This window comes from Zeugodacus cucurbitae, chromosome 5, assembly GCF_028554725.1.
Source record: "Zeugodacus cucurbitae isolate PBARC_wt_2022May chromosome 5, idZeuCucr1.2, whole genome shotgun sequence".
Lineage (NCBI taxonomy): Eukaryota > Metazoa > Arthropoda > Insecta > Diptera > Tephritidae > Zeugodacus > Zeugodacus cucurbitae.
The window spans coordinates 44,030,561-44,049,725 of NC_071670.1; the positions used below are offsets into that span (position 1 = coordinate 44,030,561).

At 37.0% G+C, this 19,165-nt stretch overlaps 1 protein-coding gene across 1 annotated transcript in view; it reads right to left on the reverse strand.

Moving 5' to 3' along the window:
• LOC105213764 (protein-tyrosine sulfotransferase) overlaps positions 1-19,165 on the reverse strand; it is a 142,131-nt gene that overhangs the window by 14,598 nt on the left and 108,368 nt on the right. The gene's annotated exons all lie outside the window — the stretch shown is intronic.

Consider the following 19,165-nt stretch of genomic DNA (forward strand, 5'->3'; position numbering starts at 1 on the left):
AGCAAAAAAAAAAATACAACAAAAGAAAAAAAGACCGTACGCTGCCTGCCAGTTGGCCGCTCAAAAGCCTAAACTGTAGCGTGAAATAAAAGCAAATCACTTTTATCGCCAAAGCCCACAGCAGTTACACAAAAAGGATTAGCAGCTGCGTCAGCGTAGGCATACAAATGAAAACAAAACAGACAGCAAGTAATCAAGGATCGGCGGGTATTTCGCTCTGCGGACTGTCGTGGCTGTTTGTGCGCGGATATGCTAAGCTCGTTGGATTGCTGGCACACATCAACAATGCTTATCACCAAATGGAAATCAAACTGACAGTCGGTGGCATGAATTCCACAATTTTAGCTTTGACAAACTGTATGCGCGTAGCCGTCGATAAGCATATTCAAGTAGGCTCAATAGTACAGTGGCACAAAGTAGTCGCAATTTTTGTTTTTATAAAGAATTTGAAATATTGGAGGCAACTAAAATGTAAGAATGTGGATCTAATTTGAGTTAAATAAAAAGTAACATGGAAAAAGAACCGCCTTCCTCAGTAAGAGCGAAAGGAAAGACAAGACAAATTAGTCTAAACACAAAATTTGAGACCTAGAGTTCTTTTAAGCTAAGCGGTATTGCTAACAGCCTCAGGCAAGCTCTCTCTCTCTCTAGACGGCTTTAGGTCGGGTTAGTCATAGTCTCAAATATTGTAAGGTGTGAAATGTAAGGTTCAGTAAGGTTATTCTTGGTCTCAGAAAGATTCATCTGTGCCATTTGTCGGAGTTCTAATTACTTCCAATGACATCCAGGCGGTGACTCTAAAAATCTCGGATCCCGTTTGCAGATGTTGTTCGGAACAGTCGAGGTAGAAAGTAGTCGAGGTACTTACTTCTTCCCTTTCCAGCAGTTTTAACACCAAGGTTGGAATATCTCGGATTCCACATCGTTAGCCAATCCAGACTTTTTGGGAAATTTCAATTGCCACAATTTCTTCAATGGTAAAACGACGGTAATTAAGATCGTATTAGAAGATCCCCTATGGAAGGTGTTGAAGATAGCTGACAAAGTAGGTATCTCAAAAGACCACGAGTGTCAAATGATGCATAACATATTGAACATGAAAAGGTTGTCTGCGTTTACCTCTCCGTAAAACCAAGGCAATCGTAAGAACACCTGGTGACCTGACTTCACCTGGGGAACCTGCTCCGAAGAAGGCGAAGACTGTCGGCTGTAAAAATGATGACCGCCGTCCAAATTGGTGAATAAGCGGTATCTTACTGATTTGTTCCCGTGAGTCAGCAATTTTTTATATTTAAAGTTTTCTTTGAATGTTGAGGGTCTTTCATATCTTAAACGGTCTGAAGAAAGCGAAGACTGTCCTATCGGCTGGAATGGTGATGACCACCATCTTCTGGGATTCACAAGGTGTGCTCTGTATCGAAAGTCTACCGCACGTCCAAATTGATCGAATTAAACTACCCCATCTCAATTGGTCTCGTACGACGGTAATAATATTTTTTTCAATATATATTATGTTATGAATTTGTAGGTCCTTCAAATTTTAAACCGACCTTAGATCGTCTTATGGATTTCATGAGAAATCTCTAGCAAGGCTCAATGATATTGAAATAATGTTTCCCGTATTTTTTAATTCCCGAGCTCCGGGTTCCCAATCCACAAATCGAACCACAAAACGAGCATTCCTAATTACGATTGCAGTTGCGGCTTATTATCTGCGCTCAAAGTTTTGCAACCACTGACATATGCCAATCATCCGTCCAATACCGGCAAAACCACATCTCACTTCACTGCAATTAACACACACTATTTGTTGTCCATTTGTTCATTACAATTGCAGTGAGGTTAAGCGGATGTACGCTTCGCAGCATGCGGTAGACGTTGCCACCATTTTTCACTTCCCAGAACCAACGAGCCATAACGCGCACAAACATGTTGAGTGCATTTTCCCCCCGCTTAAAACACACACACACATACATACACACAGAGTTACTTGGAAAATAGTACCGTTAAGTACGTGCATGCATGCACTTCTGAGTGACTAGTTGGACAAATAAACATTCGGCCCCGACCAAAACCGTTTATCACTAAAACCGCAGTTGGCGGACGCACGTGGAATTCCATATTTTAGTGGCCAGCAAAGATGGCAATGCGCTGCAGCAATAACTCGGACTTATGACGGTTTCTATGTATGCGTATGTGTGTGTGTGCTTGTGTGGCGTGGAGTATGTATATGTATGTGTGTGCTTGTTGTTGTTGTACATAACAATCTTTCACTTCTTTGTTGCATGTTCTTCGTTGAACTCAAGGTGATGAATCACGTCACGTCATGTTATGCACGGCGTCCGCATCCGCAGCGTCGTCCACGTCACTTTCGTGTTGTACAAACACGATAATAGAGCAAGGCTGCGAGTGCGAGTGTGAGTGTGAAAGCCAAAAGTTTAAATTAAATTATGCGCAAATAAGTTTACCGCAAACGCAACTACAACTGGCACACCTGTCAGTCACGTCAGTCAGTCAGCCAGCTAGTGAGCATGCGTGTATGTTTAACAACAAAAATATTGTTTGTGTGAATGAGTGAGTGACCAGCGCAATAAGTCACTTCTGTGTGTAAATTATTTGCGTTATGCAAATGAGCTGCACCGCGCCGTCTTTTCAGCTTAAACTTTGACTTAACGCGGTCATTGGCGCGTGCTTATCGCGGAAGGCCATGGAAGGACGTGAAATTGTTATGTTGAGGTAATTTGTTGTTAAAGGCAAATGATATGCCCTCATATTTATTTAAAAATATTTTTTCTTTAATATAAAAGTATCCGTCTGACGAATTTGAAAAAAAATGTCTCCCAGTATTTCTTTTCAACCCTCTCCCTTTCTCGTTATATATTTCCCTCTCCCTCTAACTCTCTATCATATCTATGTTTCTCTCTCTTTTCATCTATTGCCCTATCTTTCTCTCTCTCTGTCGTTTTCTCTACCTTCCTCTCTCCTTCAATATTTCTCTCTCTATCTGAGAGTGATGTTATTATTTTGGTCACCCTGACCCTGTTATGAGATGTATGACGTCGATCTCAAAATTTCTGCTACAAAAGTAGACTGATAAGGACAGCAAACCACGCCATATTTTTTCCCGCCCATTTGACATTTCTCTACAGTAATGTTTGCCATTTCAACATTGAAAGATATACGATCCAACAACGAGTCGAAATTATTAAAGTTTTCTACCGAAATTCGGAGTCAGTGGCTCAACATTAAGAGCGCTACGTCCTAATTATGGTCGTCATAATCGTCCTGTCAGATCAACAAATGAGGGTGGTGCTCATCAATTGAGTAAGACCCAAATCAGTCTCTCACACGTCGTTCTCAAGCATTGGGCATCTCTGTAGCGTCGTTGCGGCGAAAATATATGGCATTCATCCTTACATGATTAAATAGATGCTAGAACTGAAGCCGCTTGACCACCAGAATCGTCGTATGTTGGTGAATTGGGCTGAGGAACAACTTGACAATGATCCGGATTTTAATCGAAAAATCATCTTCAACGACGAGGATCATTTCTGGCTGAATGGCTTCGTCAATAAGCTAAATATGCGTTATTGGTCAGGCAGCAATCCACACGTACTCCATGAGTCACCATTGCATCCAGAAAAATAACGGTTTGGTGCGGTTTATGGGCCGGCGGCGTCATTGGGTCGTAATTCTTCCGTTATGATAAAGACCTGCACGTTACTGTGAATGGGAATCGCTACCGCTCAATGATAACCGAATATTTTTGATCCGAATTGGATGATATGGACTTGGACAGTATGTTGTTCTAACAGGAAGTCGCCACAAGCCACACAGCGAATGTCACAATCGATTTATATAAAAAAAAAAAGTTTGGTGAATGTGATCATCCAGTCAATTGGCCGCCTCGGTCGTGTGATTTGACGCCGTTAGACTATTTCCTGTGGGGCTACGTCAAGTCTATGATCTATGCGAACAAGCCAGCGACGATTGATGAACTTCGTTCGAATATCGAATGTGAAATTGCTGCAGTATCGACCGATTTATGCTTGAAAACAGTCTAAAATTAGGTTCAGCGTCTGGACTTCTGCAAGCGTGCCCGTGATCGAGTTCCATACATAATGACTTCGAATGTACTTTCACAGGAATAAAGAATTTCATTTCTATCCCAAACCGTTTTTGTTTTTATCAACTTTTGTAAATTTGAGATCAAAGCAAGCTAGTCGACCTTTGGCTCCTAAGGAATTAACTTCATTTTCCCAATTCGACTTCGGCCTTTATTTTGATAAGAACCAAGAAGCTGAATCGAAGAATCTTTCACAATACCTTCTTTCACTATCTAGGAATTTTTTGGGCGTTACAAGAGATATGATTATACGTAATTAAACGTCTGATGGCCCGATCGGTAGTCAACCACAAACCGTGACCTATCTACTTCTTTGATACATGATCTTGAAAGTTTGGGAAAAAATTGTGATGGACGCCACGAAGTAAAAAACGAACCACTACAATAAAACAAAAATAAACCCCAACCATTCAGAACCGCAAGAGGTGGAGGATGGATGGTGGCTGCAAGTCAATATATATTTATACGCTTGACTGCTCGACCTATAAATAAACAAAATATTCTTACTGCCACTTTAGTCGTGCAATGTCATTAATCTTGAAAATATGGTCGACGGAAAAACCATCATAAATATTCAACACATTTGTCATGTCTACATAGTGGAAATCTATCGAGTTAGAAAGTCAAAGCCACTGCACATATGCCCACAAAGAAACATTCGTACATATACAAATGTATATCTACATACATATGTATATGCCCAATGCGCCCATGAGTGGTGTTGAATGGTGATGGCCGACATTTATTTTCGCAAATTAGAAATGAAAGCTTCGCTTCATTGCTTTTGCCTACCACTCTGCTGTTTCTACTACTTCTATATTTATGGGTTTTCCTTATACATATATGTATGTATATGCACCTATGGAGATAAATAAAGAATGACGTAAATACCATAATAAAGCAGCAACAACAAAGCAAATTGTTTGAAAAATGAAATACAATTACTTTTGGGATAAGTTTAGTCGAATTTAAATAAGCACGTATCGCCTAAGTGACGAAGCATTAGTTTTTCCACATAATTCGATTCGATTTCTAGGCACGTAATTTTCATTGTTGGCAAATCGGTGAATATAAGGCAATCTTTTTGTCCTAAATAATAATGTTGCTATTTGAGAAACAGCTTAAAGTATTTTACCCAATTGAAATAGGGTTATGGGAAATAAAAAGGCATTTTATTACGTATACGTCATGGTGTACTCGGGGGAATGTGGCTGTTGGCATGTATAAAACGGTGCGTGTTAAGAAAATGGCATTTTGGTAAAACTTTAAGGTAGAAATACGGTTTTGTAATCCTTCTTATACAATAATATTAATATATATTATTTTTTTATTTTGATACTAAAGAACGAAACAGTAAGAAGGATATGTGAAATCTTGAAATGCAGGTCGTTTAATGATAATAAAATAAAGAAAATGTTATTGTGTAGTTAATATTAAAATGCTTTAGGTCTAGTATGCGTATTATTGATAAAAGTAACTAGATTTAAACTTCCAGTACAACAAGAAAAATAGCTAGAAAGTATCGAGGCACTCAATAAATGTTTATCCAATAGTATTTGTTATCCAATGGGCATCATAAAACAGTAAATTAAAATCCTGAATGAAGGAATTCTCCGTCTCTCCATTTTCTACAGCAAAACATATCGATAAGTCTACTCTAACCCTATTTTTATATGTTTTTCTATCATACAATATTAAAGGGTTGCCAGTGCGGATGAGTAACAATTAGACCGAAGTGCCTAATAGTCTTTTCGCACAGCCAAATTAATTTAATACATTAAGATTATAATCGAAAAACCAGTTTTTGCCTTTCGCACAGCCGGTTTCGATTAAAGAGCAGCTGTTACACATTTTGGTTTTTGCCGCTCGTAAGAGGTTGGTAAGTTTCATCGGCTGATTGATATTTATGAATAAACACAATCAAATTTACAGCGTGGACAACAACCCGTAGAGCTGAATTCCATTTTTAACTCAATTTGTATTCGATTAAAAATAAGACTTCTTTTGTATGGGAAATAAATCAGCTCTTTAATCGAGCAAATGCTGATTAATTGATTAATTATTATAATTAACTCCTGTGCGAAAAGGCTAAAAGGGTATGTGAAAATGATTTAGTAATAATTCTGGATTAAAGTTTAAGAAACAACATTTTGAATCAATATTGTGTGGTTCGTGTGTATTTATGTCAACTTTATAAATGATTTGTGTTCACTTAAAACAGTCAACAGTCAGAACTTAACACTTTGGAAAATACAAAAAAAAATCAAGCCAAGTGTAGCAGATATTAGCTATTGTCGCTTCTGGCAAACCAGAGCGTCCAGGTGTTACCAAAGAATTTTTAAAAGATGTTGAGTATGAAATAGGTGTAGTTATTAGCAAAATTATCCATCGATTGCACTAACTCATCATTGGTTAATCCAATTCCAGTTATACTATAATTCAGAAGCTTTAATTACTAAATCTACCATTAGGTTAGCACTAAAGGAACCTAAAAATATATAGTCACAAACCAATATGTGCATTATAGAGTCGATCAGAAAAACTGAAACAATTGTGGTTTTGGGAAGGTCTAGACATAATAATGAAATTCGTTTTATTGTGTATGTAAGCGATAGGAAAATTTCTGGATCAAAGCCATAAAGTTTAGGCACAAAACCATTGTTCTAATAAATCTGTGTTCTTATAATTTCAAATTCAAATAGGTGACAAACATCACATATATATTTGTGGTATACAATGTATCAGATATTGGGATATTTTCATATTTAAGCTATGACCGGAAAAGACTCGCTTACTTTTATTGTAGACGCGAGTTGCTACATGTCAGATGTAGTAATTATGCTTTTCTGCCTTTTACACTACCGATATGATAACCGATTAGCTGTTATAAATTTTTATACTCTCGCAACAAAGTATCTAGAGAGTATTATAGTTTTATTCACATAACGGTTGTTTGTAACACTCAAACTAAACGAGTTAGATATAGGGTTATATATACCAAAGTGATCAGGGTGAAGAGTGGAGTTCAAATCTGAATGTCTATCTGTCCGTCCGTCCGTCTGTGCAAGCTGTAACTTGATTAAAAATTAAGATATCTTGATGAAACTTTGCACTCTTATTTCTTGGCACCATAGGAAGGTTGCTTTCGAAAATGAGCAACCACTGCCACGCCCACAAAATGGCGAAAACCGAAAACAAATAAAGTGCCATAACTAAGCTATAAATAAAGCTATGGAAATAAAATTTGGTATGAAGGATTGCACTATGAAGGGGCATATGTGGATGTAATTTTTTTGAGGAAGTGGGCGTAGCCCCGCCTCCAAATAGGTTTTTTATATATTATATATATATCTCGGAAACCAATAGAGCTATATAAACCAAACTTTCTGCAGTCGTTTTTTTAGCCACTTCTTAATACATTCCAAAAATGAAAGAAATCGGATAATAACCAAGCCCACCTCCCATACAAAGGTTAGGTTGAAAATTACTAAAAGTGGGTTAACTCACTAACAAAAAAGTCAGAAACTCTAAATTTCACATAAAAAATGGCAGATGGAAGCTGCACTCAGATTTTTTTACAAAATGGAAAATGGGCGTGGCGTCGCCCACTTATGGGTCAAAAACCATATCTCAGAAACTACTCGACCGATTTCAATGAAACTTGGTTTGTAATAGTTTCCTTACATCCCAATGATATGTTGTGAAAATGGGCTCTTCACAAACACGCCTACTTCCTATATACCAGAACTTTGAAGACAATCTGAATAGTTTACTTTACAATATATAAAGTAAGCGCTAGTGAAGATATCGGTGCAGAACTTTGCACAAATACTATGTTAATAGTGTGGCAGCCCCATTCTAAAAATCGCCGAAATCGGACCATAGGTTTTTAAGGCCCCATATATCGAACACAAGGACCTCGGTGCTTTCCAACTTCCAATGGACCTAATACAATATATATAACGAATATGTGGGTCCAATTGTGTATTATATAATATAAATAAAGTTAAATAAATAAATTGCGAGAGTATAAAATGTACGGTTACACCCGAACTTATCCCTTCCTTACTTGTGGTTTTTGCTTTTCATAAGAAGTTGGTAAGTTTCATCAGCTGATTAATATTTTTCAGCAGCGACATCTACCGTAGTTTTTTTTATCAAAAAATTCAGCCAATCGCAGACAAGGACGTATATCTTACGTCTTTGTCGCAGAGTTGGATTGGAATTTCAAGTCCATTAAAATTCAATTAAAAATAAATGTAGATTTTATTTTGTATGGTAAATCGAACTTAATAAACGTTTTAATCGAGCAGAGGCCGGTTAATTGATCAATTAGCTCCTATCTAAAAACGTTATTAGACAGTTATCGTGATTTTAGTAGTTTCAAAAATAACCGGAGGCGTTACAACATAAACCTACCCAGAGTGCGAAGGAAAAGGAACTTGTTCAAGCTATTTAAATTATTACTGAACATTAGCATGAATATTTTAATATACGGACATATGGACGAACATCCACATATCAATTAGTCTCATATCAATATGATAAGATATCTGGATAACCGTGATATGATATATGATGTCGCTTAATACTTTCATTTCTACAAAGATTTACGGCTAAATATTCTTATTATAATAAATGAAAAAAATGAATTTTGGGAAATTTTTGAAAATGCTTGCTATTTTCGTGTAAATAAAAAATAGAAATGTCAGGCAATCGACCATCGAAGAGTGGAACAAATATTTGTCGTTCAAAAGAAGATCATTATAGAATAAAATGTATGTGATTTTATAACTTCCAATTTTTATTATTTAAGCCTGAATCTGTGAAGTGCACAATAATATATAATAAAGAAGAACCATCGTAATCTCCATTTCTAATATTTATTGGAACTTGAATATGTAAGACTACATTTATCTGAGAGTACTTCACCTCCTTGCTACACAGAATACGTGTCAAATATTTGATTGCCCGTTTGAACTAGTCAAATCTCTATGAAACTACACACTAAGTATCTAAAACATGCAGTCCAAAATTGTATTGATACAACAAAAATGTGTGAAATGCAACCAAAGAGGCCAAGAGCTCACCAACTCTGCTTTGCAACTGAATTTAATACAAATAAATTCAATTATCTATGCAAATATTTTGATTCGACACATGCCAAAGCACATTTTTTTACAACACACTTTAGTGGCTTTGAATGTGAATTATGCAAATTTCTCACACCACACACACACACACATAAACAAATTTCGAGTTCGGACCAAATTCAATGAAATATGCAAATACACATTTATGCTTTACTCGATATTCATGATTTCTGATAAACAAAAGCGAAGAGAAAGAGAGAGAATAAAATGGAATTTGCAAGTACATATTCGACTTGATTATTTGCTTCTGGCATAATTCATGCTGTGGCATTTGTGAGCGTGCGAGCCAGAAAATAAAAAGAAAAAATCGAAAAAAATAAGAAAATAAAATAAAAAATAAAATACAAAATGAGAAATGAAAATAAAATCAGAAAATAAAAATCGAAAATGCACGCAAAATAAAATTGAAAAAAAAAAAAATAAATAAAAGAAAATCTGCACAAATAATAAACATAACGGCATAAGCCGACAGCGCAGCAATGAGGGAGAACACATTGACAAGATGATGCGCTGCTACTGCTGCTGCAATGCACTGCACGCACGACCAGCGTGTGCGCCAAGTGGCAGTCACGCACTAACATTCAATTTCTGTCGTTTGTTGTTGTTGTTGTTGCATTGCTGTTTGTTGCTGTGTGACGCCTGCGTTGACTTGAAAGCTGTCTTCGGCACACGGCTAATGCCGCAATGTAGTGGCAGCCGGAGAGATGCACAACGCAAAATAACTGTAAACGGAGACTCAAAAGCAGCTGTTGTTGTCGTCGTCCTCGCTGTTGTTGTTGTTGCAGCTAAAGTAAAAGTAATACAATAGCGCGATGCATTGCGAGTGGACGAGGATGAGAGGGAAGCACAAGGAAAGGCGGCAGCAAGTGACATTATGCAGCGGGTATGGGTGGAGGGGGTAGCGCTGCGCTGACATAACGTTGACGTTGGCATGTCAACCGGCGTACACTTGATATGCAGGATGCAAAAGCTTTCAGTTGCATTACCATAATTGCATTCAGTTCGCTGCTGAGCTGCCGCGTGCATAAACTCTCTTCTTACAACCACCCACGCGCCCACACACTTTCACTGCATTCAAACATGGTGGCGCGCAACAACCGCTTTTACTCAGTCCACTTGGCAAAAATTTAAAATTCTGTTAAGTCTTTCTCTTTATCGCAGCGCTGCCAGCCAGCCAGCCAGCCAGTCAGCTACACGACGGACACGCTCGAAGCCAATAATGTTGGCTGACTATTTTCTACTGCTTGGACAGAGTTGCCATCATTTTCGTACTTGGTCGGTTGGTCGGTCGGTCGGTAGGGTCACCAATTCCGCAGACAATGCGGCAGCAGTGCGTCTCGCATAGCTGCCCGCCCTGCGTGTAGGTCACTGTGGTGTGGGGGTTAAAGTTCCAAAGCACTACAGCTCCGCTGTTGGAATAAAGCATGCAGCAATGCGTGGCATGCAAGCAATTCTTCAGTGCTGTCGGACAGTAGTTTAAATATGTAAAGTAATCTCAAGCATAATATTTTTGGACTTAATGTAGTTCGGAGAAAAGAAGGAGCAAATTATTCTTGTCCAAGTTCGCATTACATCAGGTAGACTTGAGTAGAAGAGGAGAGCGGGTTTTACACGTCGAAAGTATTTGTATTAAAAGAGAGAAGAAGCTTTTCAGCAAAACCAAGGATTTATTAATTTTTGTCTAAAAGATTCTTACTATTAACAAACTATTATTTCTTACTATTACAAAGCCCCACTATTTCTTTATTTATTAGTGGGAAAATCCTGTTTTCGAACTTCAAACTTACATTTTAGCTTTGAGGATAAATATATGTAAATGATCAGATCAGAACTCTTGTGAAAGTACATTCGATGCCATGATGAGTGGAAATCGATTTATTTTCCATGGCCAGCACGGGCACGCAGAAGTCTAGACGCTGTACCCAATTTTCAACGGGTTTCAAGCATAAATCGGCCGATAATGCAATTTCTCGTTCGAAGTTCAACAATCGCCGTGGCTTGTTGGCATAGACCATAGACCTACGCCCCACAGAAAATAGTCTTACGGCGTCAAATCACACGACCGAGGCGGCCAATTGACTGGGTCATTTCATGAGATAAAGATCAATAAATCGATTGTGACATTCGCTATGTGGCTTGTAGGGTCTTAATGTTGGAACCACATGTTGTCCAAGTCCATATCATCCACTTCGGACCTAAAATATTTGGTTATCATTTAGCGGAAGCGATTTCTATTCACAGTAACTGGTCTTGATCATCATGGAAGAATTACGACCCAATGACGCCACTGGTCCATAAACCGCATCAAACCGTAATATTTTCGGAATGCAATGGTAACTCATGGAGTACGTGTAGATTACTGCCTGACCAATAACGCATATTTTGCTTATTGACGAAGCCATACAGACAGAAATGAGCTTCATCGTTGAAGATGGAAATCCGGATCATTTCAAGTTGGGAACATACGACGATTCCGGTGGTGGCTTCAGTTCTTGCATCAATTTGATCTTTTTAGGATTAGGCCATCTTAGATCTTAGATCTTTTCACAAAATTTGCCATAACGACGTTACTGAGATGCTCAATGCTTGAGAAGGCCGTGATTTGGGTCTTCCTAAATTGATGAGCTAGCGGCAGAAATATTCTCGACACTACTGGCACTGCTTTGTCTCACTGGCACGGGAACATTTTGTACTGTGCCTGTGGATTCAAAATTTTCCACTAGACGCTCAATTGTTGATCTGATCGGACGATTATGACGACCATTGGGCAAAAGATCTTTCAAAAAATATTGATCAGCTCTTAAGAAGCGGCCTAACCTAAACGTTTTCATAGAAGCATATTGAAAAGTTCTATCCAATAAATAGCAAATGATACGACAAAATCGACTTTTTATCTAGGTATTGGACTAAACTAATTTTTTCTAGGATATCGCGTCATAAGTAAAAAAAAACTGTATTCTCCAAAGCCTCTACGAAGATAGCCTACAAAATTGAAATTTTTGGATTCGAAATTCGAACAAAGGCTTTTTTTTAAATTATTATTAATTTCTGGATAGAGTTCCCGAAATTCAATATATGAATATAATCTAAATTTTTCGGTCAAGTTTATATGACAGATCCAATGATCTAAGTTTGATTTTCGATAAAAATTGTCGATAAATTTATCGAAAAATACTAGACGCCTTATAACAACTGTCATATAAGCATGAGGAAAAAGTTTTATATACCATTGGATTCAGTACAAAATTTTGATTATATCTATATTTTGGATTCTTTAGTAGCTATATCCTGTAATTTATAATTATTTTTTTAAGAAGTCTTTTTTCGAACTTCGAATCTAAATATTTCGTTTTTGAGGGTAAATTCGAAAATCGAAGTATACACCTCATTTACTTATGACTCAATCTCCTGGAAAAAAATAGTTTGGTCAAGTCCCCAGCCGAGTGTTGTACAGTATAATAATATCGGCAGAAATATTTCTTCAGATCGTACTCTTATTTAAATTCGTTGAAAAAGGCTCCATAACATGAATGATGATGAGAGATTGACTTAAAAAAAGATAATAATGTTTTGAGGGATTATTGTTGCCGAACCAATTTGGGATAGTCAAATAGAGTGAAATGTTTAATCAAATCGGATATGGTCATTAAAAGGTGTATATATCTTAACTATCTGGGTACTAAATCGCATCGCATTCGGAATTAAAACAATGAAGAACAGATAGCGATAAAAAATAAGATAACGTTCGTGTAACTTTAGTACATTGAACAAATGGAACAGTAGAAACTTTGTTTTAACTTTATTCCACAACTACAATTGAATAGAAGTCCGACGCACATTCGAAGTAACGAAGAAAAACCTTCAGCTTATTACAGAACACTGTTCGCTGAGTAAATCTACAACACCCCTGACGTACAACATTGTTGTTGCCCACGCACGTAATAATTCGCAGACCATTGAGTCAGGTTGCGCTCCGCATCCTTTACAGTCATTCGGGTTGCTAATTGAATAAGTATACACGATAGGATTGAATATTTTATCGCTTGCATTATGCCACAACGGTAAGGGTAAACGAGGTGAACGAGGGGTTACGTGAAGCGCTTCAGCTGTTCATCCACTACTTGGCGCGTCTCAGAGCTGCTGCATCAAAAGCAATGGAATTTATTAAAATGAGTAAAATAAAAGTTTTCTTCGCCATCTCCGATATCAAGCATTCATTGAACACAAATTTCAACAACAACAACCAAAATTCCAAGCAGCAACTTGAAGAATTTCTGAAGGAATTTCGCTGCTCGTTTATTTGTAGTTGGATAGTAGTTGCTTAAGTTGGCATGCAAAACGAGTGTGAGTGCAAATGCGAGTAATTATGTACTTGAGCGCCAACACAAACGCACATAAAAATATTTCTTTATATATATATATTCATATATTCTCTATATACATACATATGTATGTAAGTAAATAGCACACATCTAAGAGAAAAATTTTGTACTTAAAAGCTCAAGTGTCTGTGTTTGCCTTGGTGAGTAGTCTTCAATTGCCAATCGATGCAGTTGCACGCGGTTCACATGACGTCACCTCACCTCACCTCACCTCATACCATCTCCCTCTCTATTGGTTGCAGAGCCAGCAATGCTGTCAATTTCAACGGCTTGCGGCACTCAGCGCTCGCTTTAATTACTCATCTTGCAAGGAGTTAACTCACTTTGCGCATGTGGAGGAGACGCCTCAAGAGGAGCTCAGCGCAACGCGTTCACAAGGAGTGCAGTTGAGTCGGTAAATAGAGTTGAGTTTGTGATGACAACGTGTGTAAATGATATTTCTGTGTTGTTGTTGTTGTTGTTGTTACTGCTGTTGCTTTTGCTTTTGCGCTGAACACCAACGAGTCGCCAAATTCCTTGCTCAATTGTGAATGCAATGAAGTGAAAGGAATTGATGAGCTTCATTTTCATTCATTTAGCCGCTTGACAGTTACCCGCTTATACAATTACCGTTACATACATACATACATACACATACACATACATACATGACGTAAGTGTAGTGATGACATGAAGTACGTAACTGTCACAAGAGAATAAGTAGGGATGGGAAGTGGAAATTTAATATGGAATAATGCGCATTAAAACACCCACACACAGTCTCAAACATAAAGCAAAAGTAATAAAAACAAAAACAAAAATATTTCTAAAGCGATTAGTGAGTTCTTTATAATTGAAATACTTTCTGATTCCTTCTTTGGGGAAATTAGATTTTCTAATTACTGCTCAACGTAGATGGAAGATGTGCATAGCACAATGACGTAAGGCAGTTAGAATATTTAGCATATTAGTACTGAGAGCACTGAAAGCTTGGGTGAGATTTTAAATTTGGAAGAATTTTCATTTGGACCAAGAGACAATAACTAGGCGCTCAATAATACTCGCACAGTTCGACTGCATCTCAAGGTTATTGGACAAACAGTCCTGGTCTTCAACAACTTCTCTACTCTTCTTCGAGCGTTCGGATGGAAAGGAGTCGCTAGAGGACTTTTGGCGCACCAGGCGCTTCTTCCTGGTTGAATCGAAGTTGGAGGGGAGGGTATGTGGAGGAATTTACTGAATTTCTTATCTACTTTATTGACTCCAGACTATTACTGCGCTTTTAAGCGAAAGTAGCTGCTATAAAGATAGAGCGGCGATACCAGCCTTGATTTTGCTGACAGTGCGGTCAAGGCTGGCTAAGGAATAGTTATCTTCACAATCAGTGGCATCGTGCTACTTTACGATTAGATTGGGAGCGTCCGGCCATAGTAGTTCTCATGCTATGTAAAAGCACCGCTATCCTATTGTGGTTTACTACTGGACATGTTGGCCTCGGCTGACTTGAGTAAGGTGAAGACTGACTAAGGTGAATCGAAAGAAGTTGATGGAGCTTTTCGAGCTTAGCAAAGAACATCTCTCCTTGGTCGTAGGAGTTCTGACAGGTCATTGTCCCAACGGGATCCACGCCGGTAGGTTACAAATCTTAAGGGAAGGGTCAGGGTTTCAGCGCAAAAAAAAAACACTTTTTTTGTGATTATTTATCTAAAATATCGATTACGCAAATTTTAATTAAACCTTCTATACATTATTGAGCATAGTTTTGACTATGTTCTGTAAATTTTTCATGCAAAAATATTAAACCGTTAGCCTGTGACAGAGCTTCCCCTAGGACGTCTTGAAAAAAAAAAAACAATTTGCGGTGTTCACTGTAACTCGGCCGGAAATTATCCGAAAATGAAAAACCATAAAAATTTAGTTAAATTTTAAACAAAACTTCCCCCAAACGTTCTCTGAATATTATTTTTTTTATTTAAAAAATTTTGGCGGCCATCTAAAGTGTGAACCGTTATTTTCGACTAAAATTTCCGATATTTTCAGGGTGGGAAACACCCTTAATATTAAAAAAATAAATTATTTTATGTGAAGAAAATGTGTACCAAGTTTAAAATGAATCGGTCGGGCAGTTTTCAAATGGCAGTGAACACGGACTTCAAAAAAGTAGTTTTGAGAAAAACGCGTTTAAAGCTGCACTGCAATCCCAACCGCCCTTTTGCTGTTAGAGTTAGAGCGTTAAAGGCCCCGAGACTAATTTAACAATAACTTCAAGAATATTGCTTAGATCGGATTGAAATTTTGAGGACATATTCTTGAAATATTAAAAAATAAGATAAAACAAAAAAAAAAATCGATTTTTCGAAAGTGAAAACCCAGACCCCTCCCTTAAGGGATGCTAGCTTTAGAAGTTGCTTGGAAGAGGATGAGTTGGAATCATCTCATCACTTTCCTTTGGAATGACCCGCTTTTGCGAGGTCAAGACAAAAATTTCTTGTGAAAAATCTCTGCCCTTTTCTAGTAGGTTTAGGGCGCCTCAGAAATATACTTGATATGTAATCAATTGGAAGTGATCTTAACCTCACAAAGTACTGTTTCTTATAGTCCAACTGTATTCCCCTCTGGTGAACAGCCACACAACCTAACCCAACCTAAACGTCAATGACTTTTTGTACGTCCATTTCTAATCATCTTCACAGTCCTTTATTTTTGTTGTAAAAATACTACCAGAAACTGCGGAATCAAATCAAACTTCATTATAATTCCCTCTGAATTCACCAACTCTTGTAAAATATTTTTAATTAAAAAGCACAACAAATTCTATGAGAAAGTTATATAAATTAGTTGAGAATTATTAACTATTTCAAAGTGTTGTTTTTACACATACTCGCACTTCTCATTAATTATGAAAATACGCGCGTCAAATGCAGAATATAGTTATTTGTGTGTATAAGTTTGATTACAAGATGAAAGTTTCTCATTGTAATGCGAACATTAGGGTGGCGTTGATGTTTTGTATTTCTAAACTATTTTCACAAACTTGCTGAAATGTGCAGTTATAGCTTAGAACGTATTAGTCTGGGTTATCATTGCGCTGGGCAGAATTATTCTTATGAAACAGAATTTTAGAACATTGACAATCTTTTCTTTTCTTTTTCCTTAAAAATATCTGAAATATTGTCAAGAAAATAATTTTAGAATCATAAAAATCATATAGAATTTACGTTGTTCCGAGGAACTAAAATCGCCATTTTTGAAAATTGGACTTATTCCTGAAGAGTGTTGTCACCTAACTAAAGAGGAGAACAAAAGTGCTTAACTTCCAGCAAGTAATCAAAATTTCAATGCAAGAAGCCTTCTGAAAAGTATTAGGAACTTTCCAATTCAATAATATCGCTAAACTCTGTCTAAAACCCTGCCAGATCTAGTTATATACATATAAGTATAGGTAAAGGTTTTGGAAAAAAAGTATTCCTTCGTCTACATTAATGTTAAGGCCTTCTAAATAGTCACCATTCGATATTATGCACTTATGCCAGCACTTCTTCGAATCGTTGAAACACTTCTCAAACTGGAATTTTTTAATAGTCTTCATCTCATTCAGCGATTCAGTGTGAGCTTTAAACAGATGAAAATCGTGAAGCTCATAAAAACACGTCTAACCTTAGCGGCTGCTACAGACAAAGCAAGCAACATAACAAAAAATATTTAACAATTTGACTTTTGGATTGGAAATTTAACAAGTAAGGAAGGGCTAAGTTCGGGTGTAACCGAACATTATATACTCTCGCAATTTATTTATTTAATTTTTTTCATATAACACACAATTTGACTCACATATTCGTCATATATTATTAAACATGGTATAAAGTCCATTAAAAGTTTGAAAACCATAATATTAGGTATATGGGAGTTAGGGGAGTTATGACCCGATCTTACTCATTGCACGGAGACATATTATTAGAAGAAAAATATTACCTCTGAATTTCTTCAAAATATCTGAGAGACTTACATGTTCGATATATGGGGCCTTGATATTGAGTCCGACTTCATCGATTTTTAGAAAGGAGGTGTCACACTATAAATGCAGTATTTATGCAAAGTTCTGTTCCGATATCTTCACTAGTGCTTACATTATATATTGTAAAGTAAACGATTCAGACTGACTTTAAAGTTCTGGTATATTGGAAGTCGGCGTGGTTGTGAACCGATTTGGATTATTTTCAATATTTCATTGAAATTGGTCGAGTAGTTTCGAAGATATGGTTTTTGACTCATAAGTGGGCGGAACCACGCCCATTTAAAATTTTGTATACCATTTTGAGTGCATTTCTTCTGTGCAATCTTCATAATGAAATTTAATGTTTCTGCTGTTTTTCCTTACTGAATTAAAGCATTTTTAGTAGTTTTCAACATAACCTTTCTATGGGAAGTGGGCGTGGTTATAATCCGATTTTCTCCAGTTTTGGACTGTATAAGGAAGTGCCTAAAAAAATGACTTCTGAGATTTTCGTTGATACAGCTTTAGTAGTTTACGAGATATGTACAAAAGTAGGGTTCGGGGCAACGCCCACTTTCTCAAAAATATTACATGCAAGTATGCCCCTTCATAGTGCGATCTTTCATACCAAAATTTATATATTCTTCTATAGCTTAATTTATTTAGGGCTTAGTTATAGCTCTTTATATGTTTTCGGTTATCGCCATTTTATGGGCGTGACAGTGGTCCCATTTATATAATATAATGTATAAATATTCCCGTTATTTTTTGAACATACTTATGTTTATCACTGATGTATGCAATCCACTATTAGCTGCCTGCAACTTCATATATTTTATACAAATTTACTTAGATTGAGGTCTCTTCAACATGTTAACACATATTTCAAAAACTCTTGAAAGTGCAACTATTCATTGCTAAGATATCATACAAACTATATTTATACGTACAACAAGAAATTCTAATAATTTATCGCGTCACTTTATATGAGCATGTACTGTTCTACAAATATGATGAATAGTTGATTTACTCCTACGAGTTTTCGCACTCTTGCCGTTATGTATATACACACATCTAAATGAGTATGTATTGTGTATAAATATATAGAAGCCACTGACATTAGTGTATTGCAAATATTTGGGGTTAAGCAAAATTCATAAAATCTTGTGACCCAGTAATTAACTTATGAGCATTTATATACCAGCACTGAAGTATAAAATAAAACAAAAAAGAAAATTATTATAATAGTTCCTCTTTCTATTTATAAATATAACCTCGTAAATTAAGAAAGATAAGGAAAATATGCACTTGACTACTTGCCAGAGTTGCCAGCCAGCTACGCGCTTACTCAAACATTTTAAACTACAATAAAACACCGAAGTTTTGCCACTTCTATGTACGCACGAGTGTGTGTGTGTTTGTGTTATGCACAAATGTGCTGCACGAATGCACAAGGGTACACGGCTGCCACTGTCGGCCGTCGGCTGTCGGCTGCTGGGTGCCCACATTAATGCGCCGCTTCCCGCTCCAA